General features: G+C 53.9%; 1 long non-coding RNA gene across 2 annotated transcripts; it reads left to right on the top strand.

Annotated features, from left to right (window-relative positions):
- The first annotated feature begins 4,612 nt into the window (after positions 1-4,612).
- On the top strand, positions 4,613-9,204 carry LOC134057135 (uncharacterized). 2 transcript variants are annotated; one of them, XR_009934245.1, is made up of 3 exons: positions 4,613-6,014; positions 7,212-7,715; positions 9,067-9,204. It is a non-coding gene; the product is annotated as an uncharacterized LOC134057135 (long non-coding RNA). The 2 variants fall into 2 exon arrangements; XR_009934244.1 differs by lacking the exon at positions 4,613-6,014 and having other exon boundaries at positions 6,486-7,310; positions 7,650-7,715.
- Positions 9,205-9,643: the final 439 nt, after the last annotated feature.

The following is a 9,643-nucleotide window of genomic DNA, read 5'->3' as shown; positions in this document are numbered from 1 at the left end:
CACAGCGCGGTACTGCAGCCGTGCCCCGAAGCGGCGACCGGCTCCTCCTCGGCGCTGCTGCGGGAGGGCGGTGGGGGCGTGTGACCTTCTCAAGATGGCGGAGGGCCCAAGGTGACGATGCCGTTCCACTGGGACCGATGCGACGCTCGGGACGGCGGACGCAATAGGACCCCGGCAGAGATACGCTGAAGGGGGGGGGGGGGGGGGGGTGTCCTTTTTTTCCCGCCCTTTTTTTGCCGTCCTATGTAGAAGGTCGGGTGAGCGATGGCCGAGTCGCCATCTTGGGAGTGGCACGCTGCAATTTCCGCCCTTACTGGCGCCATGTTTGGTCCTGGCAGAAGCCACTTCCGGTGCGTCGCCAGCGTTGTCGTGGTAACTGTAAAGCCCCAGATAATGGTGTCTATAGAAGTCGCCTGCCTGAATCCGACCCCCGACGCCGATGGCGCGCTCTCCCGCCGCCTGTCCCACGAGCCATTTCCAGCACCGCTGACCAGTCCGCGCCCGTCCGCGCCGCGTAAAAGGCGACGGAAAATCGCGCCGAGAACGCGGGATCGGTTTCGGGGCCGGATTCAAGCAGGCGAGTTCAATAATCGCCAATGTAGGGGGCCTTCTTATTCGCCTCCCTAAACAAAGATGGCGGAGGCACCGGAAATGGCTTCTGCCAGTACCAAAGATGGCGGCAGGGAAGGGCGGAAATTGCATCTCGACCCTCCCAAGATGGCGACTCAACCGTCACTCGCCCGACCTTCTGCATAGGGCGGCAAAAAGGGGCGGGGAAAAAAGGACCCCCACGGGGTGTCGACTGCATTGCCTGCGCGCGACGCCGACGCCGATCCCTCCCCCCCGGCGCGATTTTGCGCGGCGTTTCCCATCGTGCCCACACGGGCTGTGGGCTCAGCGGCGCCGCGGACGCGCGGGAGCCCGGCGGGCGCCGACAGGCAGCGGCGGCTCCGCCCCTCTCTCTCTGCCGGGCTCCTTCCACGGCCGCCGTCGCGGAGAGCGACTCCCGTCCCGCCGCTCCTCTCCGCGCCGCCCGGGTCCGCTCCCGCCCGGGGAAAGCATCGACGAAGGAAGAGCGGTCGCCCAGCTCCCGGAGCCATCGCCCTGCCCGCAGCCGGGAGCAGCCCGCAGGAGGAGGCAGCTGCTCTCTCTGCCGGAAAGGTGAGAGGGGCGCAAGGATGGGGCGGGGTGGGAGAGCGGGCACGGGAGAATTCCCAGGCACAATTCCAGCTCCCCCTCCTTGCAGCTGGCAGCAGCCCGGTGTCCTCTGCGTGCGGCAGCAGCTGCAGCGCTGGTTTGGAGCAAGTTTCCACGGCATTTTGTGGCAAAGGTGCCCCTTCCAGCCGGGAGCCCCGGCTGGGTTCCCTGCCTGGGAAAGCCCTTGAAGTAGCCAAAGGGAGCAGCTGCTGAGAATTCCGAGCTCGCTGTTCCTGTGGTTCTGGATACAATGTTTCAGTAGCGTGTGCTTCTGTCCTATGTGCTGCTAGATGTACTTTGGAACAAGTTGACCCTTTCATCTCTCCCCACCTGCATTCTTCCTAGGTGTACGTTTTATTCAGCAGCACTCAGATGAGAGAGAGGAGCTCTGTTCCCATCGGCATAAAAGGAAAAAGTGTGCTCACACAGACCTAAGTTGTTTGGTCAAAAATTTCTTACTTTGCTTTGGTCCAAAAAATGTTATTACTGTGTGCAAGCTCACGGGGAAGGTTTTATTCAACAGCTCTCAGTGGGACATGAAAGCTCCACTTTCCCTTTTCTTGAACAGCCTGAGACTCAATATTACTTGATATCAATTTTATTACAGGCGTTTTGAACTTTTTGAAGAGCCAGAAGGATTGTTTGTGCATGCGTGTGTCACTAATATCCCTCCTCTCTCCAATGCAGGATGGGGGAAAAAAGGCTGCAGAGCTTCCTGCAAGGGGCTGTAAGTGCAAATAAAGAGGAGCCAGAGGTTTAGATATGAAGCACTAGTTCCGAAAAGAGCCTGATGCATTTCCTGATACCAAAACCAGTAGGAATAGCAGACTGAACTCGGGCATGGTGATGGTCTCCTTGGCTTTAAAAAGCTTTAATGGCTTTGAAAGGCATTTCTATCAGACCTGGTTTATTTTTATTACCTCTCATTAAATTTTAGAATAAAAAAGGCCCGCTCCATCACTGCTGCTGTGATGTGTGACAAAAGCCCATCTTCCCTCCACTGGGAGCAGGTGAGAGATGGAACTAAACCCCAAAGGATTTTCTGCTCACTGATGGCACGTGAGTTTTCTTGGGAATTCTCTGCCAAATGTGGTCAGTTGTTCTTGAATGTGGCCATGAGGGGAGTTGAACGTGCCAGCCCAGATCTGCAAACATGCAGTGCCAGAAGGAGATCCCTTGAAGTGTCACCTGGGATGTGTTCCGCTGACTCACTAGTGGGTGCTGTGCCCAGGTCCCCTGTCCAAATCCTGGGCGGGGAGAAGCCAGGACTGCACATTGCTCGTGATAGGAAGTCACTTCTGGGGAGGTTCAATAGAAATGAGATGCCAGGGAGGGAATGGCTTCTAACTGTAAATATTTTTGTCCTAGAGGAGCCCTGCCCAGTCTGACTGCTGCCCAGTGCTGCTCCCTGACTGCACGCTCTCTTGGTGAGCCTCTGTCCTGCTGGCCGTGCCTTTTCTGTCCCCGTCCCCGTGCCGCTCCGTGCCCGTCTTTACCCTCCCGAGCACGTGGCGTGGTCGATTCCTGTCTCCCGGTCCTGGTTTCCCTTTTTGTCTCTGTGTCCCTGCGTCCTTGCTGTGTGTTTGGGACTCCGTCTTTTTGTCTGTCCTTCTCCGTGCCTCACTCGTGTTCCCGTTCTGTTCCCTGTGGCTCTGTGGTGCTCCCCGTGCCATTGTTTCCCCCAGGATCCTTGTGTCCCGTTCGCTGCCCCTGTTCTTTTTTAATCCCTCTCTCGTGCTGCCCATCTAGCATCCCTTTTTTGTGGTTTTGTTTTCTATTTTTTTTCCCTCCATTTCATCCTGCACCCCGATCTTCATTTTCTTTCCTGTGTCCTCTCTGCTGCCACTCTCTGCCTCGTGTCCTCTGTGTCTGCGGGGCTGGGGAGGAACTTTAGCCCTCCTGGGGGCTGCCCCCCACCCCTTTCCTTGTGCCAGCAGGGTCCCTTTTTGGGGGCATGGACCCGTGGGAAGGGTTCCCATCAAGGGCCGTGCTGCCGTCCAGGGCAGCTGGAGCGGTTCTGTGCCTTCATTTTGGGGGTGAGGGAAGAAGGCTGAGGGGGGGACGGGGTGGAGACTCGGGGGGCTCCGATGTGTTTCGGGGCAGCCCGAGGTCCCCGGCAGAGGGAGCCACGCTGCGGGGCAGGAGCAGGGGAGTGGGGAATGGGGCGGGGGGGGGGGGGGGGGCGAGCTGGGTGCCCTCCCCCAGAGGGACCCACGGGTGCCAGGACATTCCTAGGGAGGGGTGGCCGTAGAATACATGAAAAATTTTTGTTTGTTTTCATTTCGTTAGAGGAAGGCTTTCTTTAGTTTTGGCTGGGGTTTATTTTGGTGCATTCATTCAGGGGGATTTCCTGAAGGGATGGATCTCGTTGTTTCATCCCCCCCCCACCCCATCCCTTGTCTGTCTGTCTGTCTGTCTGTCTGTCTGTCTGCCCGTCCCCAAAGGGCCGCAGCCCCGGGCTGAGCTCGGCGGCAGTGCTGCCGCCTTGTGGGCACAGCGCGGTACTGCAGCCGTCGCCTGTCTCGGATGCAGCCCCACAGCGAGCAGTCCGCAGCAGAAGTGTGAAAGCTGGGATCCTTTGACTTCTGCAGGGGACTTCATTTTCTTTTCCTCTTCTTCTCTTCCAGGACCGGAGAAATGGTTCCACTCCTCCCATCTTTGCCAAAAGCTGTGGTGTTTGAGGAGCCAGAGCCAAGGTGCCTTCAGCACCAGGGCTCTGCACTGGGGGGCTCCCGGTCCTGACCGCGCAGGGTTCCCCTTTTCCTCCCCGCTGGGATGAAGTGTCTATGGAATCTGGGATCTGGGTGAAACTGCAGCTCTGCTGGTATCCAGGGACGTGAGGTTCCGGGGGACTGCGTTTCCCTGTGGCTTTCCAGGTCGGCAGCAGCCGGAGGAAATGGGGTGCCAGAGCCGTGCCCCATCAGGCCGTGTTTGCCTCTGAGGAACAGAGAGTCCGGGCTGAGGTGAGATTGCCGGGAGTGCTTGGATGGATGAGCCGTGCGGGGAACGGGGAGCTCGGAATCGCAGCTGCTGCTGGATCCATGGCCTTAGGTCTGCTCCGTCTGTGTCTGTGCCAAGTGGGATTTGTGCTGGGGAGAGAGGTGCTGTGGGGAGCCAAAGGTGGAGTAAATCCTCTGTGGGGATGGGCAGCGAAGGACTGAGTAGCAGGGGAAGGAGAGGATTTCTAAAGGATACGACTGTTTCTGCCAAGAGCGGGGTGGAGCAGCGATGGGGGTGGTTGGGTTTGGCCTGGGCTCTGTTATTCTTGGTGCCATTTTAAAATTCTGTCGTGTGATTTACTGTGCGGGAGCTTTCGAACGAGAGCTGACAGAAATGTAGGTTAAGGCTTGGAAGTTGGGTCCATTGACTGCAGCAGCTCGCCGAGGCTGGAGGACTGGGGTGATGGCTGCTCCCAGGAAAGGTCACTTATTTATTGATACTGTGTCACATTTCCCTCAGCCCGGAATGGCTGTGAGTTTGTGCTCTTCTCAGTGGGGGATTGGAGAAGGTTTTGGCTGTAATTAGCAGTCGGAGAAAAATCCTGCTAAATAAAAGTGTCTCACCTCTGTCCCCCCTAAGTTATCCCAGTTTGTCCCAGCTTGGAGCTGCGCAGAAGTCAGGCAGGGGAAATGACCTCAGGGATACAGCTGTCAGTTCCAAGGCAGCGAGAGAAGATGTAGCAGCCAAGGGCAGGGGAGGGGAAAGGTTTCAGAAAGCATTTCTGTGGTGTAATGAATGCCAATTTCTGCTTGCCCAGGGAGAAGAGGACGAACTCCCAGCCATTCAGGCCTGACAGTCCCCTGCAGCGAGGGCATACACTGGAAGAGTTCAGGGTCGAAGACAAGGCTGAGGGAAAATCCAGGGTATTTATAAGGGATGATGGGAGGTGGGTCCAGGGTGAGAATCCAGTGGGTAAAGGGAAAAGTGGTGTAAGGGAGGAGTAATACAGGGCAGGGGCCGATAAGGTAGGATGGGTGGAACAGTGCAGTGAACATAAACCAGTGGGGGGGGCGGGGGGGTACAGGGATACAAGAACTTTCCAGAGCTGGGAGGAGACAAGGGATGACATAACTGGGAATAGAGGCAACCAATGGGAAATGAGGGTTATAAAGCTTTACCTTAAAGCTTTGCCATAAAGAATTTTTAAAACCTTTGACAACCTTCTTAGGAGCTATTCTAAACTTAAACAAATGCCCTCCAAGGTCTGGGGCCATGGGCCAACTCCTCACCCAAAACACTGGTCTGGCTTGGCATGTCAGTCAGTCCGATTCCTACACTGGGCCTCTGCATGATATTCGCCCAGAAGCTGCCTTTCAAGGACTGAAGTGGAACAAAAAGTATAAAAGAAATGTCATTCCCAGAGGGAAAACAGTTTCATTTCTCTTGTGTCTACTTTTTTTTTTTTTTTTAACAGTTACCTCAAAATTCCCGGATCCAGAACAGCTACTCTGAGTTTTGGTAGAGATTCCAAAGCGGGATACAGTAGGTTTCAAAGTACACCTTGGAAAATCAATCGTTTGTCTGCAGCATGCAGCATGTAGGTGTGATGTCTGTAACTGGTCTTAGTTGATGCAGAGGTACTTGGAAAAAAACGTTTAATCTTTCATCTCTCCCCACCTGCATTCTTCCTAAGTGTACTTTTTATTCAGCAGGACTCGGATGAGAGAGAGAGAGAGAGAGAGAGAGAGGAACTCTCTTCACATCAGCGTCAAAGGAAAAAGTGTTCAGCGACTTACAGTCCTAGTGACTGTTCTGTGTAAAAGCAGGATTGTTTTGCCATCAGACCTTGCGTGCCGTACCAGTCTGTGCGTTAACAGGTGCCTAAGAAAGGTCAAAAGGGAATAACTCCATGTCGTTCACTCGTGTGAATCTTGGTGGGGAGCAGAGGCGAGAGTGAACTGCAGTGAGGGGGAGGTTACTGAAGCCCCAGTTTGTTTCCAGCGAGCGTGGTGTTGTGGTGTTCAAAGTTACAGGTGCCTGCTGGCCTGGAGCTGGATACTTCTGCCTCTGCTTTCTTTGGGGGTTGATGATTCCTTATGTTTATGTTGGTGTGCCAGCATCTTAGATACTGACGACTCTTTCTCCTCTCAGTGTCTTCTCCCATGTGCTTATTTAGCTGCTTAGCTAAAGGATTTGTCTAATGGTAGTTAAGGAATTCAGGTGCAGACTCCAACAGGACAGTCGTAGCTGCAGATGAATCTCTTTAATGCTATCATCGAACCCCAGCATGGTTATTGCTCCCAGTTTTCCTTGTGGAAATGTGAAACAGGAATTCAGGGGTTCTTCCTGCATGACTGAAGGTGTGTCCCACAGGATGCTTTTGTGCAAGCATAGGAGGATGTACAGCAAACATTTTTACTGCAGTGTTTTCCCCGTTGCCTGGTTCCAGGAGAGCAGAGCTCACTGTTCGTGCAGCAGACAGGTTTATCCAAGTGCTGGCTCAGTGGCTCCATGGTGAAATCATGTACTGCCTCTGGGCTTCAGAGTGTCATGTGCAGAGATTCGCTTTTAACACGACTTGAGTTAAAATTCCTCTAAGAACTAATCAGTCCAAGATCCATTCCACTACCGCTTTTTCATGTTCTTGTTTCACTTTTTCCTGTTTGTGTTTCACATCAGTTCTTTTCATCTCTGATTCCTTCACGGCACTTAGACCCCATCTTAATTTCAGGGAAGATATTTGGATGCAAATGAAGTTTTAATTGGGATGCTTTTCTAACTACTCTCCCTCCAGGAGAGCTGCCTCAGCCTGGATGAGTGTGAGGGTACCCAGCTCTCCTTTAGGGCTGGGAGCACGGCAGGGTGCAGAGCTCATGGTGAATCTTGTTTCAACACTGTCAATACCAAAAGATGTTAGAACACAGTCCTTGAAGGAATAACGTACAAAAGTCTACTGCAAGCCTAGGGACAAGCTGTCCTTCTTAAAGATGTGCACTGATGGATGTTTTGTCAAACCCCTCTGGGGACGGAATGTGTGCCAAAAGCTTGGTTAACCCCTTGTCTTCTGCTGCTAGGGCAGCGTCTTAGCCCAGGTCTCGGGGGCTGTGCGGAGGTTGCTCCCTGGAGCAGGGTCCCCCCGTGAGGAGGAGCCAGAGATTGGGTCACTGGAGCAGGTAAGGATCTGTTTCCATTTAGTCCTTGTTTTTGCTGGCTTTAACGTCACGGCTGCAGCGTTCCTTCGGACCTTGTGCCCCGCAGCAGCAGTTCCAGCTGCTGAGCTGGGTGGGGAGCCGTTCTGGGCTGGGGCTTTCAGCCTCCCGGGCGTCCATTGAAATCAGCCCTTTGTTTGATTTCCTTCAGTCTCTGGGGTTTGCCACCCTCGGTGCCACGGGACCGAGCTGTGCGAAGGCTCGATCCCGTCGGTCCAAAGTCCTGGGCAGCGTTTCCAGCAGCAGGGGCTGGAGGCATCGGGGGCTGCCTTTGGAGCCTTGTTCTCCCCTTGGCTTTTACAGAGGGTGCCAGACTCTGCCCTTAAGGATCCAGTGTTGCTTTTGGACGTTGATCCTGCAGCTGGACAGGTCAGGTAACAGGGATTAGAGTCAGTTCTTGGGCCCAGCGCGGGTCTTGTCCCACAAAGAGCACTCTGGTGCCAGGGGGCTTCCTGGGGGCACTGGGCTGGTGTTAGCATCTTCTCTCTTATCTTTTGCATGATGTGATTGTCCCTTGATGTGAGAAGGCAGAAAATGAGGCAGGAGGGGGAGCTCGTTTTGTTTTTGTGAACTCCAGGCTTGGGGCAGCTGCAGGGCACTTTGGTTTGAAAAAAGGCTGCCCCGACACAGTGAACTTGACCCTCTCTTGGGCACTTTGGGATCCCTCTGTGCCGCTCTTTCCCCCGATCCTTCACCTGCGAGGTGTGGGCTCAGAATCAGCTGCCCCTGCTGGACGGGTTTTTACATGTACAAATTAATTTTGTTAGAGAAGCCGTCAGGTGTAATGAGAATGTATGGAAAACAGGTGGTTGGTACACTAGCTGATACACTTTCTTCTTCATTTCTTTAACCTGTTCTTAAAAGAAGCCCTAAACTGGAAAACTGAATTGGGGGGGGGGGGGGGGGGGGATGGGGGGATGTTCAGGAGGTGCTTTTCATTTCTTTTGAAGTGTTGCTTTGGATTTTGGTATGTCAAGTGACACCAACAAAAGAAGATTGGAGGAACCGAGCTTCGGGACTCTGCAGTTAATTCTTTTAATGTGTTTGTGTGGGTGCAGAAAATGCCAAATCCCAAAGCAATTCTCTTACCTGTAACGTGAAGTGCAACAACATCTTTAAAGCCAAGTGCCCGGTGTGGGGTTCTCACGCAGGTTTTTATGGTCTGAAGGTTTTTCTTGCGTCCCAAAAGCCACAAGGAACCTGTCAGAAGCCGGCCTGCATTGCATATGTGGGATTTCAATTGGCTCTTGGATTCTTCCCTGCAACCTTCTCTGGAGTTTTTGTGCCAGAGGGGCTCCGACCCCAGAGCCGTACGGGGGGGGGGGTGCGTTGCCTTGATAGATGGGAATGAGATTGGCCAAGTCTGTCAGGAAAGGAAAACCATCCCCGAGGTTTGTTTGGCCAAAGATGGACCATGAAGACACCCGTACTGGCACTGGGTGTGAGCGCTGATGCTTTTGGGTGGTGTGGTGCCTGTGGCCCCTCAGAAGTCAGGGCGAGGCTGAAGGAAGGAGGGAAGCTGCCACAGCTGCAGGGGAGGGAAGTGCTGGCTGTTCCCAACTGCTTGGTGCAGAATTGGGAGAAGTGGGAGAGGAGCTTTCCTCCTTCTTTCTCTCCATCACTGGGCACGAAGAATATTAGGATGAAGCTGCACTAAGCTGTGTCATTTGTGGGCTGTTGACCGGTTGTTGCTTTTTCTGGCTTTTTCATGTATTTCCAGGCGGTGCAGTGAGGAGCAAGTTGCTGGCTTACGTGATTTCTGAGTGACCTGTCACAGAAACGGGCATCTGTGTGTGCAGGTGCTTCCTGGCAAATCCAGATGTGACGTGGAAATCCTAAGGGAGGAGTTCCAGCCTTGACCACGCCTGACACAGGCTTGTGGAAATGGAAATGGCCTTGGCAGAAGAGCAGCTGTGAGGTGAAGCAGGACTGCAATACAGGTAAGCAGAAGAACCAGGTGAGGTGTTACTTGTTGGTCCTGCGTGCACCTCGTGCCTCTGCCTGCTGCCAACACTTGGTGCTGCAGCTCCACAGAGCCCATTTCAGTGTTTGTTGGGTTTGATTTTTGCGGTCAGTTCCTGTAAACAACTCCCCTGCTTTACCTGACCCATCCCTGGGGTGTGGTCCAGGACTCACCCTTACCCTGGAGGAATTCTCTGCTCCCCTGGAGAGGGGCTGAAGGCCGGGCTTATGAGCAGAGGGAAAACAACCAAACCGTGGGCACTGTGTCCTGGATGCATGCAGCACCACGTGTTTTTTTCCAAGTTCCCAGCCCTGATGAATGTAAACAAGAAAAT

The sequence above is a fragment of the Cinclus cinclus genome, unplaced genomic scaffold (genome assembly GCF_963662255.1).
Source record: "Cinclus cinclus unplaced genomic scaffold, bCinCin1.1 SCAFFOLD_36, whole genome shotgun sequence".
Taxonomy (NCBI): Eukaryota; Metazoa; Chordata; class Aves; order Passeriformes; family Cinclidae; genus Cinclus; species Cinclus cinclus.
Note: the sequence above shows the minus strand (reverse complement) of the source record. Positions and strands in the feature narration are given on the sequence as shown.